The sequence below is a fragment of the Neofelis nebulosa genome, chromosome 1, assembly GCF_028018385.1.
Source record: "Neofelis nebulosa isolate mNeoNeb1 chromosome 1, mNeoNeb1.pri, whole genome shotgun sequence".
NCBI classification, from domain to species: Eukaryota; Metazoa; Chordata; class Mammalia; order Carnivora; family Felidae; genus Neofelis; species Neofelis nebulosa.
This window is the reverse complement of record NC_080782.1, coordinates 34,294,712-34,318,930: the sequence shown is the minus strand read 5'-3', so window position 1 is coordinate 34,318,930 and position 24,219 is coordinate 34,294,712.

The window sequence follows — 24,219 nt, the reverse complement described above, 5'->3', positions numbered from 1 at the left end:
CTTCCAAATACTGGGGGTGGGAGAGGGGGCGGGGAGTAAGCACGTGAGATCAACATACCTATACTTAAAATACAGCGGGAGAAACTGAGAATGAAAACACATACACAATAACTTATTTAGAATATAAACTGCAGATAGATACTTTTTTTAAAAATCAGGGAAAGAGGCAGAGAGTGGAGGTGAGGTACATTTCACCTAAGGAAGTTGTATTAGTTTTCTATTGCTTCATAACAAATTTATCACAAATTTAGTAGCCTAATACTATATCCATCTTGACTTTGGTGGTCTGCTACTTAGGATCTCACAAAGCTGCAATCAAGAATAAGTTGGCTGGGGTGCCTGGGTGGCTCGTTGGTTAAGCGACTGACTTGGGCTCAGGTCATGATCTTAGAGTTTGTGAGTTCGAGCCCTGTGTCAGGCTCTGTGCTGACAGCTCAGAGCCTGGAGCCTGCTTCAGTTTCTATGTCTCCCCCTCTCTCTACCCCCTGCTCACACTATGTGTCTGTCTCTCAATAATAAATAAACACTAAAAAAAATAAAAAAATAAAGAACAAGTTGGCCAAGGCTAAGTTCTCGTCTAAGACTAGGGGTCCTCTTCAAGTTCAGAACACTTCCAAGTCAGCAGGATTCATATCCTTGCAGCTGCAGAACTCAGTGTGGTTGCTTTTTCACAGCCTGCATAAACCCCTGATGGCTGAGGAGTGTAGCCTTTCTTTAGACCCTCTTCCTCCCAAATATTCTCCAGACCCAAGACATGTCAGACTACATTGGAAAGAAGAAATTATTTTTTTTAATTTTTTAAATGTTTTATTTATTTTTGAGACACAGACCCAGAGCATGAGCAGGGGAGGGGCAGAGAGAGAGGGAGACACAGAATCTGAAGCAGGCTCCAGGCTCCGAGCTGTCAGCACAGAGCCCAACATGGGACTCAAACTCACAAACCGCAAGATCATGACCTGAGCCGAAGTCTGACTGAGCCACTCAGGCGCCCCAGAAGAAATTATTTACTCAAGGCTTAGGTTGCTCTCAAAAAGAATTATGGAAAGAAAGAAAAAAATATATAACTTTACTTGCAGTAGAAGGGAAGTAGATGACCATCCTGTATCTTATGTTTTCTTGCTCATATCTATCTTCTGTTTAACATGTCCAATCTTTTTTTGTGTTCTCTAGTTCAGTATTTCACTCCCCTCCTACAGACATTCCAACTTGCCCCACCAAAGAAGGCTGTTTGACCCCTCCCAGAGCCCTTTTGCCGTATGAAAACCTGGTTGCCTAATGTCGGGGCTAGATGCAAACAGAGGCTCCCCAAAGGCTGTTGGTGAATACTTAAATTTCAGTTCATTTTCCAATGATTAGTTGTGGCTGGTTTTCTCCATATTTTAGTTAAGAAATAGGCACATTTATCTAAGACATGAGTCAGCATACCATTTTTCTTTAAAGGGCTGCACAGTAAACACTTCGTCTTTGCAGACTGTATGATCTTTGTACTATATTCTAATAAAATTTTATTTATTAAAACAGGAGATAGGCAAGCATAGTTTAATGACCCCTCATCAAAGCATTACTTTTCAGTAACATAGACTAATATCATATTCTAATATGCTATCTCTCCTGTAGACACAACTTTTTCTAATCCTTTGCCCCTGCCTACCTTCTCAAAACATAAGCAAAATGAAAATGAAGCACTATTGGCAGTAGACTTGTTCAGCCCTAACTGACACTGTGCACCTTACCCCCATGACCTCTTTTGGACCCGCTCTTTCCAACACACTCTTAGCAGGAGTCCATCCAAAGGGGCACCACAAAGGTACCGTTGTGCAAGCAGCTTTGTCAGGGGCCAGCACAAACCCAGAGTGATTCCTGCCCCAGGAAGAGGGGAAGAAAACCACACACACCAGTTTGAGTGTGGCCCCAGCAGTGGGCTGTGGGCAGACATCTGGTCTGACTACAGGCCCTGCACACCAATGAAAACAAAGACATAAAGCATCTAAAAACAAACAGGGGTGCCTGGGTGGCTCAGCTGGTTAAGTGTCCAACTTGTGATTTTGGCTTAGGTCATTATCTCATGGTTTGTGAGTTCAAGGCAATGCAGAGCCTGTTTGGGATTCTCTTTCTCCCTCTCTTCTCTGCCTCCTCTCTCTCTCTCTCTCTCAGTAAACTTAAAATAACAATAATAATAATAATAAACATAAAGGAAGTAATCAATAGAAATACAATAGTAGTAGAGGACTTTAACACCCCACATACATAGATAGATCATCCAAACAGAAAATAAAAAAAGAAACAGTGGCTTTGAATGACACATTGACCCAGATGAATCTAACAGATATATTCAGAACATATCATCCTAAAACAGCACATACACATTCTTTTCAAGTGCACATGGAACATTCTCCAGAATACATCACATATTAGGTCACAAAACAAGTCTCAACACATTTAAAGATTAAATGCATACCATGCATCTTTTCCAATCACAATGCTATGAAAATAGAAATAAACCACATGAAAAAAATCTGTAAAACACAAATACATGGAGGATAAATGAAATTCTACTAAACAATGAATAGGTCAACCAAAACCTCAAAGAGGAAATAAAAAATACATGGAGATGAATGAAAATGAAAACACAATGGTCCAAAATCATTGGGATGCAGCAAAAGCCATTCAGAGAGGGAAGTTTATCGCAATATAGACCTACCTCAAGAAGCAAGAAAATCTCAAATAAACAATCTAGTCTTACACCTAAAGGGGCTAGAAAAAGAAGAACAAACAAAATATAAAACCAGCAGAAGGAAGAAAATAATAAAGATTACAGCTGAAATAAATGAAAAAAAAAACAAAAACAAAAACAATAGAACCGACCAATGAAACCAGGAGCTTGTTGTTTAAAAAGATTTTTAAAAAATTAATAAACCTCTAGTCAGACTCATTAAAAAGAGAGAATAAGAGAAAGAGAATTCAAATCAACAAAATCACAAATGAAAGAGGAGAAAGAAGAACTGGCACCACAGAAACAAAGGATTATAAAAGAATAGTATCAAAAATTACATGCCAGCAAATTGGAAAACCTAGAAGAAATGGATAAATTCCTATAAACATATAACCTCCCAAAACTAAATCAGGAAGAAATAGAAAATTTGAACAAACCAATTATCTGCAATGAAATTAAATCAGTAATCAAAAAACTGCCAAAAACCAAAAGTCCAGGACCAAATGGTTTCACAGGTGAATTCTACCAAACATTTAAAGAAGAATTAATACCTATTCTTCTCAAACTATTTCAAAAACCAGAAGAGGAAGGAAAGCTTCCAAATTCATTCTATGAGTCCAGCACTACCCTGATACTAAAACCAGATAAAGACAACACAAAAAAAGAGAACTACAAGCCAATATCTCTGATGAACATAGATGCAAAAATACTCAACAAAATATTAGCAAATCAAATCCAACAGTACATTAAAAAAAATCATTTGCCATAATCAAGCGGGATTTATTCCTCAGATGCAAGGTGGTTCAATATTCACAAATCAATCCGTGTGGCTGATACATCACATCAACAAGAGGAAGCATAAAAACCATATGATCCTTTCAATAGATGCAGAGAACGTATTTGACAAAATACAACATCCATTCATGATAAAAGCTCTCAAGAAAGTAGCTTTAGAGAAAACATACCTTAACAAAATAAAGTATCATGTTAAATACTTAACATAATAAACCCATAGCTAACATCATACTCAATGGGGAAACAACAGAGCTTTTCCCTAAGATCAGTAACAAGACAAGGATGTCCATTCTCACCACTATTGTTTTCACTGGAAGTCCTAGCTAGAGAAACCAGACGAGACGAAGAAATAAAAGCCACCCATATTGGAAAGAAAGAAGTAAAACTTTCACTATTTGCAGATAATATGATACTATATATAGAAAACCCTAGAGACTCCACCAAAAAACTACTAGAACTGATAAAGGAATTTAGTGAGTTCACAGAATGCAAAATCAATGTACAGAAATGTACTTCATTTCTATGAACTAATAATGAATCAGCAGAAAGAGAAAATATGAAAACAGTCCCATTTACAAATACACCAAAAATAATAAAATACTTAGGAATAAACTTAACCAAGGAGATGAAAGATCTGTACTCTGAAAACTATAAACATTGATGAAAGAAACTGAAGATGACACAAACAAATGGAAAGATATTCCATGCTCATGGATTGGGAGAATATCATTAAAATGTCTACACTACCCAAAGCAATCTACACATTTAATGCAATCCCTATGAAAATACCAACAACATTTTTCACGGAACTAGAACAAATAATCCTAAAATTTATATGGAACCATGAAAGACCCCCAAATAGCCAAAGCAATCTTGAAAAAGAACAAAGCTGGAGATATCACAATCCCAGATTTCTAGTTATACTATAAATCTATAGTAATCAAAACAGTATGGTACTGGCACAAAAACAGACACATTGATCAATGGAACAGAATAGAGAGCCCAGAAATAAACTCACAATTGTATGGTCAATTAATCTTAGACAAAGGAGACAAGAATATGCCAAGGGAAAGACAGTTTCTTCAACAAATTATGTGAAAACTGGACAACTATTTGCAAAAGAATGAAACCAGACCATGCTCTTATGCCATACAGAAAAATAAAATGGATTAAAGACCTAAATATGAGACCTGAAACCATAAAAACCCTAGAAGAGTGCAGAGGCAGAAAATTCTCAGACACTGGCCCTGGCAACATTTTTCTAGGTATGTCTCCTAAGACAAGAAAAACAAAAGCAAAAATAAACTATTGAGACTACATCAAAATTAAAAGCTTCTGTACAGCAAAGGAAACAACCAACAAAACTAAAAGACAACCTATTGAATGAGAGAAGATATTTGCAAATGACATATCTGACAAATGGTTAATAACCAAAATATATAAAGAACTTATACCACACCCACCCACCCACCCCCCCCACACACACACTAATCCAATTAAAAATGGGGATAAGACATGAACAGGCATTTCTCCAAAAAAGACACCCAGAGGGTCAACAGACACATGACAAGACACTCAACATCACTCATCATGAGAGAAATGTAAATAAAAACCACAATGAGATAACACCTCACACCCATCAGAATGGCTAAAATAAAAAAACACAAGAAACAACAAGTATTGTAAGTATGTGGACAAAGAGAAAAGCATTGTTGGTGGGAATGCAAATTGGTACAGCCACTGTGGAAAACAGTATGGAGGTTTCCCAAAAACTTAAAAATAGATTTACCATATGATCCAGTAATTCCACTACTGGATATTTAACCAAATAATATGAAAACACTAATTTGGAAAGATATATGCCCACCTATGTTTATTGCAGCATTTTTACAGTAACCAAATTATGGAAACAACACAAGTGCCTATTGATAGATGACTGGATAAAGAAGATGTGCTACACATATAGAATGGAATAATATTACTCAGCCATAAAAAGAATGAAATCTTGCCATTTGCAACAACATGGATGGATCTAGAGGGTATAATGCTAAGTGAAATAAGCTAGAGAAAGATGAATACCATATGATTTCATTCATATATGGAATTTAAGAAACAAAACAAATTAAAAAAGAAAAAAAGAGACAAATGAAAGAACAGACTATTAACTATAGAGAACAAACTGATGGTTACCAGAGGAGGTAGGTAGGCAGATGGGTGAAATAGGTGAAAGGGATTAAGAGTGCACTTATCATGAGCACTGAGTAACGTATAGAGTTGTTAATCACTATATTGTACACCTGAAACTAACATAACCCTGAATGTTAACTACACTTACTTTTAAAAATTCTACCAAAAAAAATGAAGTACTATCATTATACTAAGGAGGACTTGATTATTTCATAGATCTGGCTCTCATCCCAAAGCCTCCATTTATATTTATCTGTCTTATGGTCCTGTTTCCAGTTCATTCTATCATGCAGACAAAAAATATTCATCAAGTTCTTATGATGTGACTATCATTATGGTGACCTTTGAGAATTAAATAGAGAAGTATAGCATATATCATCTTTCCTCAGTGAGTTTATAAATGAATTGTGGAGACACACACACAAATTAAATGACAATACAAAACTATAATTCAAGAAGTATGACAAAGCAATATTGGATTAGATGTCTACTTAGTGGCACAGAAAATAAATGCAGTGTTCAGAGGAAGGTTATTTACACTATCAGGGAAGGCTAGGGAGAAAGGACTTTGCCTGGGACACGAATTATTAATACAATTTAGATAAACAGCTTATGCATTTTTCCAATAAATTTGAGGAACCTATAAACTCACAACCTAAGCAAAAATTCAGACCAATAAATGCATGTACATATTCAGGCAACAGTAAGCAAACTCAGTTGAAAACAGAGTTTGGGGGCGCCTGGGTGGCTCAGTCGGTTGAGCGTCTGACTTCAGCTCGGGTCATGATCTCACACTCTGTGAGTTCGAGCCCCGCATCGGGCTCTGTGCTGACAGCTCAGAGCCTGGGGCCTGTTTCAGATTCTGTGTCTCCCTCTCTCTCTGACCCTCCCCCATTCATGCTCTGTCTCTCTCTGTCTCAAAAATAAATAAACGTTAAAAAAAAAATTTAAAAAAAAAGAGTTTGTAGGTATAGCACAGCAGCACTTTTTACAATTATTTTTATTCCTAACTAAAATGGGAAACTGAGAAATTACTTTATTTATATCTAGATATCTAGATAGATAGATAGATAGATAGATAGATAGATAGATAGATAGATAGATAGATAATCTCCCATCCAATCCCACAAACCCCAATCTCTTCCCCTGGAGAAAAACAACTTTTAACTAAGTCTGCTTTTAATCTTCTGGTGGTTATCACCACAATTCTAAATGATATGCTTAATCTGTGGCTTAGAAACTTTTATGTTGATAAGTCCAAAAAATTTTTTTTAATTTATTTTATTTTGAGAGAGAAAAAGTGGGTGAGAGGGGCAGAGGGAGAAAGGGAGAGAGATAATCCCAAGCAGGTTCCATGCTCAACACAGAACCCAATGAGGGGCTTGATCCCACACCTCTGGGATCAAGATCCAATGACTCCAAAATTTTTAACTCCAATCAAGACTTCTTGACTGAGCTCTGGTCTCATAGAACCAGCTGCCCCTTGCATGTGTAATGAACACTACAAACACTTTACCCTTCTAAAATAGAATTCTAGATTCTACTCTATTTCCTGCCTCAAACTAAGTCATGCCATAGCCTTTCCCATTTCTGTAAACGGCACTATGAGCTATTTGGGAGTTCATATTAAAAACCTAGGAGTCATCCCTGATTCTTCTTTTTCCTCCTTCCTCTCTAATCATTCAACATGTCTAAAATATAAAATGCTCTTGAACCAAAATATAATTTGAATCTTTCCACTTGTATGCACATTTCTGCTCCTCTTACTCCAAGCCACCATTGTTTCCTAACTGAACCACTAGACCGGGTATTAATTGATGTCTTTCTTTCAACCCTTCCCTCATTTCAGTCCAATTCTTCTATAGTACACCCTTGAACAATGCAGGGGTTGGGGGCACCAACCCCCCACACAGTCCAAATTCTACATATAACTTTTTTTTTCCACATACAACTTTTGAATCCCCCAAAACTTAATTACTAATAGGCTACTATTGATTAGAAGCCTTACCGATAACATAAATGATAAATTAAACATATTTTGGATGTTATATATATTATATATTGTATTCTTAAAATAATCTAGAGAAAATAAAATGTTATTAAGAAAATCACAAATAAGAGAAAAGTACATTTACAGTACTGTATCTATAGAAAAAATCTGCATATAAATGGACTCACACAGTTCAAACCCAGGTTGTTTAAGGAAGGGAAAATTGTATAGCAGCCACCTAAGTCTTTAAATTGTGAAGTCACATCCTATTACTCTTATGTTTATTTTTTTTTCTTTTTTTCAATATATGAAATTTATTGTCAAGTTGGTTTCCATACAACACCCAGTGCTTATCCCAAAAGGTGCCCTCCTCAGTACTCATCACCCACACTCCCCTCCCTCCCACCCCCCATCAACCCTCAGTTTGTTCTCAGTTTTTAACAGTCTCTTATGCTTTGGCTCTCTCCCACTCTCACCTCTTTTTTTTTTCCTTCCCCTCCCCCATGGGTTTCTGTTAAGTTTCTCAGGATCCACATAAGAGTGAACACATATGGTATCTGTCTTTCTCTGTATGGCTTATTTCACTTAGCATCACACTCTCCAGTTCCATCCATGTTGCTACAAAGGGCCATATTTCATTCTTTCTCATTGCCACGTAGTACTCCATTGTGTATATAAACCACAATTTCTTTATCCATTCATCAGTTGATGGACATTTAGGCTCTTTCCATAATTTGGCTATTGTTGAGAGTGCTGCTATAAACATTGGGGTACAAGTGCCCCTATGCATCAGTACTCCTGTATCCCTTGGATAAATTCCTAGCAGTGCTATTGCTGGGTCATAGGGTAGGTCTATTTTTAATTTTCTGAGGAACCTCCACACTGCTTTCCAGAGCGGCTGCACCAATTTGCATTCCCACCAACAGTGCAAGAGGGTTCCCGTCTCTCCACATCCTCTCCAGCATCTATAGTCTCCTGATTTCTTCATTTTGGCCACTCTGACTGGCGTGAGGTGGTATCTGAGTGTGGTTTTGATTTGTATTTCCCTGATGAGGAACGACGTTGAACATCTTTTCATGTGCCTGTTGGCCATCCGGATGTCTTCTTTAGAGAAGTGTCTATTCATGTTTTCTGCCCATTTCTTCACTGGGTTATTTGTTTTTCGGGTGTGGAGTTTGGTGAGCTCTTTATAGATTTTGGATACTAGCCCTTTGTCTGATATGTCATTTGCAAATATCTTTTCCCATTCTGTTGGTTGCCTTTTAGTTTTGTTGGTTGTATTACTCTTATGTTTAAAACCTTTCTACCATACTTAGAATAAAACCAAAATGCCTAATTATGAACTACAGGTCCCTGCATGGCCTGATTATTGCCTGCCTCTCTAACCTCATCTTTTACCACTTCTATTTGCATCCCATGCCTCAGTTTTACTGGCCTTGGTTCTGTCTTTGAGGCACTAAAAGGTATTTTACTGGAATACTACTCTCCTGGTTTATGTGTGGCTTTCTTCACATCCTTGAGGTCTTAGTTTAAAGAAGCAATCCTTGCCTAGCCCATCCAAATTCATTTCCTCTTGCTTTCTCATGTAGGTGTTGGAAAGATAAAGACTTCATTTCTCAGCCTCCTTGTAGCTAGGGGAGGTCATGCTCCACAGTTTTGGCCAATGAGACATACGTTTAATCCAGTCTGTGGCCTAAACATTAAAAAAAAAAATTGGGAGTGGGGAGGCACCTGGGTGGCTCAGTTGGTTAAACAATCTACTCTTGATTTCGGCTAAGGTCATGATCTCACAGTTCACGGGTTCGAGCCCTGTGTCAGGCTCTGTGCTTGCAGAGAGAACCCGCTTGGGATTCTCTCTCTTCCCTCTTTCTCTCTCGCCCTCCCCTTCTTGCATTCTCTCTCTCAAAATAAATAAATAACCACTAAAAAAAAAAAGTCTGTGGTCTCTCTTCCATTTTATCCTTCTTTCCTGGAATGCAGACAGAAAGCTAGTTATGCAGCAAATTCCTGCTAAGAATGGCAGAACAGGGAGAAAGGAAGAAACTTGTTCCTTAATGGCATCATATTCTCGCACCATATCAGTCATGAGGTAAAAACCCACACTTCATATTTCATGAGAAAAATAACTTCTTTACTGTTTAAGCCACTGGCAGTTAAGTTTTCTGGTTATCACACATAAACATAATCCTCAGTGATACCCTATCCATACTGGTTTCTTTCTATCATGTTACCCTCTGTATTTACTTTATAAAATTTATCTGGATAAATTAGTAAACAAAAATTTTTGTTTACTAATTTTACTAGTTCATTATATATTTATCCCAGTCAACAAATGTTGAATGAATGTTAAATAAAGGAATATCAATAACTGTTACTTTCTTGATATAAGATAATTTTTTACTTCTTGCTATGAAGGATGAAAATACGGCTTACTAATCGTCAAATAATTCTATTGTGATATTACTTTTAGTTCTTGTAGTAACTCTTGAACTTAAATAGTTTTTAAATCACAACTTTTTAGGCTCTATTGACTTTCCATTATCTGAGATGAGGAAATCAGCAATGCTACATTCTTCTCTCACTATCTCCAAATTCCATAACTTTTACATTGGCAGCACTTACATTGATAATCTTTTCTATACCTAAAATGAAGTCCTCTATACTTTGTGTATGGGTTGATTCTACAAATAAGAAGTAGTTTTGAAAATTATTTTTATATTTATTATTTATTCTAGAACAGAATTGCATAGATCAGCATGTAGGAATATTTTCCTATGTCATTAGCCTTATTTTTAAATTATACTAAATGCTTTTCGAAAAATGCAAAGAACATAGAAGACTATAAAAAATAGTGAAAATGTACATACTCTTTTTATAGTGTTATAATTATTCAATAGAAGTGGGATTTCATTATATATGTTGTTCAATTTCTTTTTTTTTTCTTACAGTATTATGGCCATCTATCCATCTCTCTTTGTATATATGTATTGTATTTTCTTTAATTGATGATTAGCATTCCATACACGTTTGAAACAACAGTTTTTTAACCCTATTGAAAAATCATTGAAATTGTTTCCTATCATTTGCTGTCACATTAGTAAAATGAACACCCTATATGTTGTATTTGTAAAGGCACTCGAATAAGTGTTTCTGTAGGATTCAATTCTCTAGTCAAATGATAGATGCATTCATTATACATTTTAAAAGATACAGCAGAAACTTTCCCAGTGGAACTTCTAGATCAGTGCTGTCCAATAAAATATAATGCAATCCAAATATGTAATTTAAATTTTCTAGTAGCCACAGAAAGAAAAAAGAAAAGATAAAATTAATATTCAGCATATATTTTATTTAACCCATTATGCCCAAAAGATTATAATTTCAGCATGTAACTAATATAAAAAGTTATTAAAGAGATATTTTACATTCTTTTTATCTTCAAAATCTAGTGTGTATTTTACACTTGCTGTATATCTTAGTGCAGATGCTAAATTTTTATAAGTAATATTTGATTTATATTTAAATTTCACATATACATAGTTGTAAAAATAGATTTACATATCAAAATTGCTCTAAATATATTTAAAAGCTTTTCAATGATTGAATTATTAGTTTTTTAATTTAACTTTAAATTAGTTTATATTAAATTAAATAAAAAATTCAGTTCTGTTAAACTAATCTCATTTCAAGCACTTAATAGTCAAGTGTAGCTAATGGCTATGGTACTAGATAGCACAGATATAAATTAACCAGATTAACCAAAACTTTCCATTCTCTCTGTTCACCAAACTGACTGACAAAAAGTAAATATTTGCAGCTAGGAAGCTACCGTTTGGTAGCACTAACAATAGCATTTTTCCTGTCAATTGAGTTTTATATTTACAAGGATGAAGTTGCATTGTTATGAAATATGGTTGATCTCTTTGTTTTGTTATTGTAATTGTGTAATTTGATCAACATTACAAAACATTGATGTAAAATGAATTCATTGCTTTGGAAAAACTTAATAAAGGAACATTCACTTAATAATAATCTATTGATTTAGAACTGGACAAGATGACTGTAAATGCTTGGGAAAACACTATAAAAATATAGAAGAATCCTGTACTCCTTTTGCTTGGTAAATTTTTTTAAATTCTTGCTACACTTTAGGGATGCCTGGGTGGCTCTGTCAGTTAAGCCTCTGACTCGGTTTCCACTCAGGTCACGATCTCATGCTCCCTGGGTTTGAGCCCCACATTGGGCTCTGCGATGGTGGCACAAAGCCAGCTTGGGATTCTCCTTCTCTCCCTCTCTTTGTTCCTCCCCAACTCGTGCTGTCTCTGTCTCTCTCAAAATAAATAAATACACTTCAAAAAATAAAAAATAAATAAATAAATTCCTGCTACACTTTGAAAGGACAGAAACTGGAAATAATAAACACTTTGGGGCTAACTATTGAGATAATCATATAATTTTCCTCCTCTTAACTGTTCAAGTAATTGCATCAAGAGTTTTACTAATATTTTATTTCTATGCTTTCAAGTTATTCCCTTAATACACTATTGAGTTTAAATTGTTATTATTTTATCATTATTTTTGTACTTATTTGTATTTTTATTTTTCCATGCCTGATTTCTAGCATCCAATGCCTGCCCTGAAGCCATTTACATACTTTTAAGAATTGCATGACCTGAGGCCCTATGTCTGATAGAAGATACGATGACAAACTGCGTTCTTCTCAGGCAATTGCTTCAGATTTCCGTTAGACATACATGGCATAGCTGTTCTCAGTCTCTAATGGACATAAATAAGGCAGAATAAATCGGTTCTTTATTTGGTGAATGGGAAGATCCCAAGATTCACCAAGAAATCACTTTCTTTGTGTCTCCCAGTGTGAACTAGAAATAAAAGGCACATTTTCCTTTGTACAGTCTATTGCCTGAAGTGTAGAGAAAATGAGTAATATCATTTGAAACACTATCTAAATAATGCTGCTTAATTAGTTTTCTGCTTTAATTTCATATCACTCTCTTTAGCAATTTAATGTTTTTGGCTGCAAGTAACAGACCAACATTATAGAAATGTAAAGACCTTTATTTCAACAAAGAGGGTTGTATAAAAAAAAGAAAACGTATGAGCACTGGGTGTTGTAGGTAAGCGATGAATCACGAGAATCTACCCCCAAAACCAAGAGCACACTGTATGCACTGTATGCTAGCCAACTTCGCAATAAAGTATATATTAAAAAAAAAAAAAAAAGTTTGCACTACTGGTAGATAGAATTTTTAAATGAGTGTCATGATTTAGTAACCAGATCCAAACGTACATTTATTTCTTCCCTTGTGATCTTTTTTCAAATATTAACCATTACAACAAAATATTAAAATAATCTGATTTTACCAATAGACCATTAATTGTGTATTAGAAAATGTTTTAAAAAGAACTTTTTAAAAGTTGCATGTTCAATTTTTATTTCTCAAAATATTATATATTAATAACATCTTAATATGTTAGTGAGAATACAATGTTTCTGTATCACTAATAAAAGAAAATAAAAATATTATTTATCTAAAATTATAAAAAAGAAGTAAGTAACTATATAGGTGATTGCAAGGTTGGTTTGTGGTTTGATTATGCCAAGAAGGATCTAGACCTTTAAGTTTTCTATTCTGTTACCCTTGTGCTGTGGTTATGTCTCTTCTCATGGTTGCAGCATGACTGTTAAAGTTCCAAGCATCACGCAATTCTGTAACAGCATCCCAGGAAGAAAAGATAAAGATGGAGGGAAATAGAGCTTTCCTCCTAAATCTCTTTCTATCAGAAAGGATTATCTTTTGCAGAATTCCCAATAGATTTCTCTTTGTATCTCATTGCTCAGAACCGGGTTATATGCTACTTCTGGCTGCAAGAGACTTTAAGAAAGTGAGTATCTCTTTTTTAGGCTCTAGCTGCAGGCAGGCATAAAAATGGGAATGGGGATGGTGGTGGGGGGCGGGAGGGAGCTGGAGAAAAGGAATTGGGAATGGCTAATAGATTAAAAACAAACACTATTCTGTTTCACTGCTCTATTTTTCTTTTAATTAATATGTTTGATTTTTTTCTATTTTTCCTTTGTGCTTATCCAAGTTGATATCAGTTTTCCCTTATAGGACTTAATATTTCTATCCAAACACTTTTAATGTTTTTCCTGATTCATTGAGTACATCCCAGCCAGTCCCTTTTAACTTGCTTGGCTTTCTTTTGTGCCATCACTTTGAGGGCAAGTCTCAGCTTCTGTTTCTAACATAAATACTAGGTGGTCACCACATTCCAAATAGTTTATCACACTTGAGATGTTTTCAGTCACTTGCTTCAAAACATAATCTCATGAGATCAGACTCTCCATTCTCCTGTTATTTCCAAAAGCACACTTTAGTGCTCATGTTTCCATGGCATACTTTTCTCCCTTAGCAATATCCGATTAATCAAATTCCCTCTGACCATTCTTCTGTCAGAGTAGAAAGAGTCAAGGTCAGAATCTTCTTTCCAGCCTCTGACTAAAGTAGAATTGGCATTAGGAGAGTGCCATATTAGTACATTCATGCTTAGATAAAAGAGATTCTTACAGAAACGGAGCTTGGATTTAGACAAATATAGGTATATCTGATAAATTGTGAGTATCACCAGCCTGAAGGCATGGTTGATGTGAGTACAGAGAAAAAGACAAAGGCTTTTATGTATTTTTTATTACAAAATCACTCTCAAAATGAACAACTGACATCATCTATATGTGCCAAGGGCCAACTCTTCTCTGGATTAACTTCCATGTCCAATATATTTTTTAAAGGAACAGTGATGAAAATATGCCCGTTTTAAGTCTTCCCCCACCAACATACATACACACAATTAATCTCAACAGTATTCCCCAAAATTACTTAGAATTTAGGCCAACAAAAGACTTTTTCAGAAAAGAATATTTATTACTAAGTCTGTGACATTGTTTACTGTTGCTGTGCATGGTGATAATAAAAATAAGGCCATTTTTAGTCAGTTTTATTCCTATTTCTAAATTCTCTACAGATAATGCTCCCCTCCCCCCAACTGCCTGTACTTGGAGCTGACCATGACTACTATCCCATCCTTGGTATGTCACTAGGGGAAATGAAGACATTTTGTATGTTCACATTGTGGAAGAATTGTCTCGGTGTTTGTATATAATATATCAGAGGCAGATATTCCTTAATTTATGGATGAAAAAAAACTAGGGCTAAGAAAAGTTTATGAAGTAATTAGCAAATCCAGAATAAGTCAGATTCATCAGGTTCCAAAACCCATGCTTTCTAATGGATAGCAACTAGCTTTTAAGAACTCATGAGACTTGGATTCTAGTCTCAAACCTCCTGTTCCTGATCTGGAAAAGAGCAGGCTTGGGTGAACTGATACCTATGATCCTTTTAGCTAAAAAATTGAACTGTCTTTTTTGGGTACTCTCTATGGCTCAACCATTAAGGTAAGGATTTTACATATGTTACTTATTTAAAACAAAAACTAAAAAAAAGCTAGTAAAGTAGGGGAGAAAATTAAGATGCAGAAAGGTTAAATAAAGTGCTGAGGGAACTCTAGAGTTAGCAAATAGTGGAACTGAGATTTAAATTCAGACCTATCTGGTTCATGAGGACACATACTTAACCTAAAATACCTATTGCTTTAAAGAAATTGTTCTCAATTAGAGATGTATGTCAAAATATGTAGCGTTAAAGGGTGGATTTTTAAAACCATATTGAACATTACAGATTATTTTATATTCACATTTAATAAATATATTTTATAGAACAAATTTCTGGAAATTATTCCCATCTGTTATATTCATAGATAAAGGAAATGTCAACATATGTAGAGTCAGAAGCTAGAGAGAGACATAAGTTTGATTCTCTCCAGAATTTAAAAATCATAATGAACAAATCAAAACTTCCAGGCCTAAGCATGAAGAGATGAGAATACAGAAGGGTGAGGGTGATGTGTGGAAGCTTCTTCACTGAATGTTTTTTCCTGAGGATTGAAATCACACTTGCCTCAACTGAGTTAAATTTCTATCCTTCTACAGACATTGACAGTCTTGATATTTTTGTCTTTTTTGTAATTCCATCTGGTTATCCTATAATATGTATAGGCTACAGCAGTAAAAAGATGGTTACATATTCTATCTTCATGGAGCAAATGCTCTTACATGTAGGAAAGCTTATAAACCAATCTCAGACTCTTTCTGCAGCTGAGTGGGATGTCACTGGCAAGTATTGAATTCATAGAGAATTTCCTTGCTGATGTGCAGTCCTGGCCAGAAGCCACATTAACTTTTTTCATCTTTAGGGAAAAGCTGGCAAAAAGCAAGGTGCCAAAGCTAAACTTTACCTACTTCAAGTTTTGCCAGGGAACAGCCCTGTTTGCTCCCAACTCAACACAAGCTCATAAAATCTATTTCTGTCCTGTGGCACTTGAGCAGATGTCGCTTATTGGGAATTTGTCTGGACTAGAGATGAGAATAAAGGTGAGAATAGAGAGGAAAGGATAGATTCAAGGATCATTAGGAAGGAAAAATTGTTTGGTGAGTGACTGGATGTGGATGCCAATGGTTAAAAAAAAAGAAAAGATTCCACTTTTTAGCTTGGGTGGTTTGAGAATGGTTATCATTTGATAGAAATATCAGCCAACAAGATAATTTGAGATGTACTTTGGATAAACTGATAAGAACACCTATGTGGAAACACGAACAGACGGATGTTCAACATCACAAAATTAGGGTAAAAAGTGACATTCATGTTCCTTTTAATATTTGAATCAAAGTCTACATAATCTTCTCTCCCCAACTACAATCTTTAATCCCATAATAACCCACGCAGTCTCACATGTGATTCTAGATACTTATGGAGAAAAAGTAGAAAATTTAGTCAATTCCGTATAGGATTTCTGTTCTTTGCTTCTCCTACATAACATTACTGAGTACTGCTTTAGAACAGGTACCATTTTAAGTTTTCACATGTATTTGTGCATATAATCTTCACAAAAAACATGAGAAGGAGCTATCATCACACCCATTTTGCTTATGAAGTTACCAAAGGCCAGAGCCAGGAGTTACACACACCTGTCTAGATTTAGAGACCTTATCCTTCCTTGTCTCTTGTACTCTGCTGCCTCTATCCTCATGGACAGTTGTGGTACCTGGTGATGTATTGGGAAAAGGCAGTATAGCAACCTGTCACAATCCTTGTTCCCTGCTGGGAGTTCAGTGGTGATCTAAGGCTTGTCTGACCCCCAAAGCACAGTAGAAACCCATTCCTGGTTTGCTGCCCAAATTCATAATGACTAGGGCATTCACTGCCACCAAAATCTAGGGTCCCAGGGCCTATGTGGCTCCCAACTCAATAAAGATGGTGCCTAATAAAAGATTCCTGGGACACCTGGGTGGCTTAGTCAGATAAACATCTGACTCTTGGTTTTGGCTCAGGTCATTATTTCGCAGTTCATGAGTACAAGCTCCACATTGGGCTCCACACTCACAGCACAGACCCTGCCTGGGATTCTTTCTCTGCCCCTCTCTCTCTCTCTCTCTCTCTCTTTCTCTCTTTCTGTCTCTCTCTCTCTCTCTCAAAATAAATAAATAAACATTTAAAAAAAGATTCTCCTCTCTGCTCTCACTGGAAAAATACATTTCTCAGAATATGCCCCTGCATCTAGTCAGGGTATCCAATGTTACACCTCTTGAGTGACACAGATCTTTCAGTACACACATACACACACACACACACACACACACACACACTCAAGAGGCATCTATACAGCTGGGTTTCCAGCCTTCTCCCTGGACATCATAGGCCCTGGAGTTGTGTCCCAGACCCCTTGGAGAACCTGTGTCTAATTCTTGATATTTGCTCTTAGTTAGTGTCCTTAAACCCATCAAATATTCTAATAATATTGAGCTTCAAGGAAAAAGCAATCTATTGTCTCCATATATGTCCTCCTGTGGTCTACTTGACTCCTATGTAAATTTACTCACCTTCCTGAATTTCCGTCAACTTATTTTGAGCTTGGCATATTGAGCAATTGTTCTCAAAACAAAGAACGTCCACCCACAAGTAAAAGAAACCATTAAGAAATTTGACATGGTCAATTCTTTAATTAAAAAATAATTCTTAAAGGTTTCCTTTGTTGCATATACCCTACCTAGGAATGGAACCTATGTAAGAGGCAAGAATGTGCCAGCGCAGCTTATTAGGAAATTCTTCCATAGACTTAACCTAAATCCATGAGTAATATAGTTTATTATAATGAATATCAATTAGAATCATCTATAGTAGTTCAATAAATATTTATTAAATATCTATATGATCCAGGCACATGTGCCAGATGATGGGACTTTGAGGATAAAGATATTGTTCCAGTCATCAAGACTCATTTTGTTACACCCATGAGAATGGCTATTATTACAAAAATTAAGAAGAAAGTAATGAGTGTTTGACAAGGATGTGGAAAAATTGGAAGACTTTTGCATTGCTGGCAGAGACATATAATGGTACAATCACTATGGAAAACAGTATGGCCAGTTACACAAATAATTAAAATTTACTTACTATAATAGTCCAGCCAACTCCTCTTCTGGATATATACCCAAGTAAATTGAAACAGGGACTTGAACAGAAATTTATATGCCTGTATTCATAGCAGCATTTTCACAATAGCCAAAAGGTAGAAGCAACCCAAGTGTCCATCAACAGATGAAGGGATAAACAAAATGTGGTATAAACATACAGTGGAATATTAATCAGTCTAAAGAAGAAGGAAATTCTGACATACAACAAAATGTATGAAACTTAAAGATATCATATTAATTGAAATAAACTAGGCACAAAAGGGCAAATATTGTGTTACCTCACTTATATAAGATACCAAAGAGTAGTCAAATTCATAGACATAGAAAGAATGATTGTTGCCAGGGAATGGAAGGAGGGAGAAGTGGGCAGTAGGGAGTTATTGTTTAATGGATCTTGGGCTTCAATTTGGGAAGATGGAGAGTTCCTTGGAGGGTGGTGGTGATAATAGCACTATAATGTGAATGTTATGTGTGTTTTAGCAAAATTAAAAAAATTTTTATTTTAATTAAATAATTTAGCCTGGTGTGGGAAAAAGACTGATAAACAAGCAAGTATTTAACAGTCCCATGAGTGTTAACACAGTGATAATGCAGCATAGGTTCTGCATCCTGAATTAGGGTCTACATGCCTAACACTTTCCACAAGTAGCCCTTTTATTTAAAGTCAGAAGATAGATCAATGTTTCAAGGAAAAGTTAAGATGATGGAGGAGTAAGGGGAAGCTAGGCTTGCCTCATCCTTTGAACACATATTTGACAAATATCAAATTATTATGAACACCCAAGAAATCGATTTGAGAACTGAAAGAACAAAATTGCACAACTAGACATAAAAAAAATGACCAGATAGTGGAAGACAGGAGCTACAGACAGTTGATTTGGGGGAGAGAAGAGCTGCAGGCACCACAAAGGGGAGGGAGCCATGATCAGAGAGAGAGAAGCAAGACAGAAAGAATGAAAGCATGTTAAGGGAACTGCACAAGAAAAATTCTTCTCCAAAACAATTGACTGGGGAAAGGGAGAGGGGCTGAATACCACAAGTTTTTATAAGCAGCTGAGTGCAGAGTGTGAAGTTTCAGAGGTCTGTGCCATTGCCATGGTTGTGCCTGGCAGGCTTGGTGGTGTTCCCGTGGGGAATGAAGGCAGAGACTCAGGAGCAGGCAGTGTGGTCTGAGGATCTCCTGGATTGCAGGGGCAGAAATAGTTCCCCTGCTTGGAGTGCATTTGGGAGCGGCAGCACATCCTCTCAGGGAGCAAAAGAACTGGCAGTGCCAGCATGGTGCCCTATTCCTTAGCATTGGAACAAAGACACCAGCAAACCTCAGTGCCAGCTTTTAGCTGCACTTTATCATAAACTTGGAATTGTTGCCCAGTGGAGCAACTGATTTCTGGGAAAAGCTGGCCCTGGCCACAGCACAGCCAGACCCTCTTCCCCTCACCCCCAGAGAATCAGCAGGGGTCTGCACCACATAGATCTCTAAAATTTGGAGTTGTGATACCCAGTAGCACTTGAGGTCAAACAAAGGAGTGCTTTGCTGCCTGGCAGGTGGACAGCCTGGACACAGGCAGGGTGAAAGTGGGGATCTAACAGAAGCCAGAGACATAAGAGAGGTACTTATTTGCTCTTGTGTGAGGGCTTCCTGAAGAATGAAGGGTACAGGCTCCCTACGCTGGGGAGGCGAGAGCAGGGTGACACCATTTCCCTCCCTGCCCATTAGCACTCACCAACTTCAGGGAGCAAACAGCGCCAACCAGTGGAGGCTCCAGCCACTTACACCAAGCCCTGTATCCCTGCTTCCTGCAGATGCATCTCCACTCAGGCAAGTCAGCTGGAGAATCACAGCAGCAGGCCCGTCCCTGAGAACACCAGCACAAACTCCTTGCACACACCAAGTCTACTGGTCATAGAGTGCTGCTAAGCTTCACCTCTAGAGAAAATAAGATTAAGTTTCCTTTTTTTTGATCTAGCTTCTTTTAATAAGCAACCAAAACAAACTGAGGATCTAGCTTCCTTTTTTTTTTTTTCTTAAACCTCTTCTTAATACAGCCATTACTCCCAGGAACATGAATACAATAGACTTTCCTAGTAATCACACACAAAAAACACAGTGACCCAGACAAAATGACAAGATGGAGGAATTCACTCCAAAAGAAAGATCAGGAAGAAGTCATAGCCAGGGATTTAATCAATACAGATATAAGTAAGATGTCTGAATCAGAATTTAAAACAATAATGATAAGGACACTAGCTGGGCTTCAGAAAAACACAGAAGACACTAGAGAACACCTCACTGCAGAGATAAAAGAACAAAAACTAGAGCGGTTCCGGAAGATGGCGGCGTAGGAGGACGCCGGGCTCACCGCGCGTCCTGCTGATCACTTAGATTCCACCTACACCTGCCTAAAGAACCCAGAAAACCGCCAGAGGATTAGCAGAACGGAGTCTCCGGAGCCAAGCGCAGACGAGAGGCCCACGGAAGAGGGTAGGAAGGGCGGCGAGGCGATGCGCGCTCCACGGACTGGCGGGAGGGAGCCGGGGCGGAGGGGCGGCTCGCCGGCCAAGCAGAGCCCCCGAGTCGGGCTGGCAAAAGCGGAGGGGCCGGACAGACTGTGTTCCCACAGCAAGCGCGACTTAGCGTCTGGGAGGTCAGAAGTTAACAGCTCTGCTCAGAAAGCGGGAAGGCTGGAGGACAAAGGGAGGGAGAGCTGCTGAACCCCCGGACGGACGGCAGAGCTCAGCTTGGCGGGGAACAAAGGCGCTCGCCAGCGCCATCTCTCCCGCCCATCCCCCAGCCAAAATCCCAAAGAGAACCAGTTCCTGCCAGGGAACTTGCTCGCTCCGCGCAAACACCCAACTCTGTGCTTCTGCGGAGCCAAACCTCCAGCAGCGGATCTGACTCCCTCCCGCTGCCACAGGGCCCCTCCTGAAGTGGATCACCTAAGGAGAAGCGAGCTAAGCCTGCCCCTCCTGCCCCCGTGCACCTTGCCTACCCACCCCAGCTAATACGCCAGCTCCCCAGCACCACAAGCCTGGCAGTGTGCAAGTAGACCAGACGGGCCACACCACCCCACAGTGAATCCCGCCCCTAGGAGAGGGGAAGAGAAGGCACACACCAGTCTGACTGTGGCCCCAGCGGGGGGCTGGGGGCAGACATCAGGTCGGACTGCGGCCCCGCCCACCAACTCCAGTTATACACCACAGCACGGGGGAAGTGCCCTGCGGGTCCTCACCACTCCAGGGACTGTCCAAAATGACCAAACGGAAGAATTCCCCTCAGAAGAATCTCCAGGAAATAACAACAGCTAATGAACTGATCAAAAAGGATTTAAATAATATAACAGAAAGTGAATTTAGAATAATAGTCATAAAATTAATCGCTGGGCTTGAAAACAGTATACAGGACAGCAGAGAATCTCTTGCTACAGAGATCAAGGGACTAAGGAACAGTCACGAGGAGCTGAAAAACGCTTTAAACGAAATGCAAAACAAAATGGAAACCACGACGGCTCGGATTGAAGAGGCAGAGGAGAGAATAGGTGAACTAGAAGATAAAGTTATGGAGAAAGAGGAAGCTGAAAGAAAGAGAGATAAAAAAATCCAGGAGTATGAGGGGAAAATTAGAGAACTAAGTGATACACTAAAAAGAAATAATATACGCATAATTGGTATCCCAGAGGAGGAAGAGAGAGGGAAAGGTGCTGAAGGGGTACTTGAAGAAATTATAGCTGAGAACTTCCCTGAACTGGGGAAGGAAAAAGGCATTGAAATCCAAGAGGCACAGAGAACTCCCTTCAGACGTAACTTGAATCGATCTTCTGCACGACATATCATAGTGAAAATGGCAAAATACAAGGATAAAGAGAAAATTCTGAAAGCAGCAAGGGATAAACGTGCCCTCACATATAAAGGGAGACCTATAAGACTCGTGACTGATCTCTCCTTTGAAACTTGGCAGGCCAGAAAGGCTTGGCACGATATCTTCAGTGTGCTAAACAGAAAAAATATGCAGCCGAGAATCCTTTATCCAGCAAGTCTGTCATTTAGAATAGAAGGAGAGATAAAGGTCTTCCCAAACAAACAAAAACTGAAGGAATTTGTCACCACGAAACCAGCCCTACAAGAGATCCTAAGGGGGATCCTGTGAGACAAAGTACTGGAGACATCACTACAAGCATAAAACATACAGACATCACAATGACTCTAAACCCGTATCTTTCTATAATAACACTGAATGTAAATGGATTAAATGCGCCAACCAAAAGACATAGGGTATCAGAATGGATAAAAAAACAAGACCCATCTATTTGCTGTCTACAAGAGACTCATTTGAGATCTGAGGACACCTTTAGATTCAGAGTGAGGGGATGGAGAACTATTTATCATGCTACTGGAAGCCAAAAGAAAGCTGGAGTAGCCATACTTATATCAGACAAACTAGACTTTAAATTAAAGGCTGTAACAAGAGATGAAGAAGGGCATTATATAATAATTACAGGGTCTATCCATCAGGAAGAGCTAACAATTATAAATGTCTATGCGCCAAATACCGGAGCCCCCAGATATATAAAACAGTTACTCATAAACACAAGCAACCTTATTGATAAGAATGTGGTCATTGCAGGGGACTTTAACACCCCACTTACAGAAATGGATAGATCATCTAGACACACAGTCAATAAAGAAACAAGGGCCCTGAATGATACATTGGATCAGATGGACTTGACAGATATATTTAGAACTCTGCATCCCAAAGCAACAGAATATACTTTCTTCTCGAGTGCACATGGAACATTCTCCAAGATAGATCGTATACTGGGTCACAAAACAGCCCTTCATAAGTTTACAAGAATTGAAATTATACCATGCATACTTTCAGACCACAATGCTATGAAGCTTGAAATCAACCACAGGAAAAAGTCTGGAAAACCTCCAAAAGCATGGAGGTTAAAGAACACCCTACTAACGAATGAGTGGGTCAACCAGGCAATTAGAGAAGAAATTAAAAAATACATGGAAACAAACGAAAATGAAAATACAACAATCCAAACGCTTTGGGACGCAGCGAAGGCAGTCCTGAGAGGAAAATACATTGCAATCCAGGCCTATCTCAAGAAACAAGAAAAATCCCAAATACAAAATCTAACAGCACACCTAAAGGAAATAGAAGCAGAACAGCAAAGGCAGCCTAAACCCAGCAGAAGAAGAGAAATCATAAAGATCAGAGCAGAAATAAACAATATAGAATCTAAAAAAACTGTAGAGCAGATCAACGAAACCAAGAGTTGGTTTTTTGAAAAAATAAACAAAATTGACAAACCTCTAGCCAGGCTTCTCAAAAAGAAAAGGGAGATGACCCAAATAGATAAAATCATGAATGAAAATGGAATGATTACAACCAATCCCTCAGAGATACAAACAATTATCAGGGAATACTATGAAAAATTATATGCCAACAAATTGGACAACCTTGAAGAAATGGACAAATTCCTAAACACCCACACTCTTCCAAAACTCAATCAGGAGGAAATAGAAAGCTTGAACAGACCCATAACCAGCGAAGAAATTGAATCGGTTATCAAAAATCTCCCAACAAATAAGAGTCCAGGACCAGATGGCTTCCCAGGGGAGTTCTACCAGACGTTTAAAGCAGAGATAATACCTATCCTTCTCAAGCTATTCCAAGAAATAGAAAGGGAAGGAAAACTTCCAGACTCATTCTATGAAGCCAGTATTACTTTGATTCCTAAACCAGACAGAGACCCAGTAAAAAAAGAGAACTACAGGCCAATATCCCTGATGAATATGGATGCAAAAATTCTCAATAAGATACTAGCAAATCGAATTCAACAGCATATAAAAAGAATTATTCACCATGATCAAGTGGGATTCATTCCTGGGATGCAGGGCTGGTTCAACATTCGCAAATCG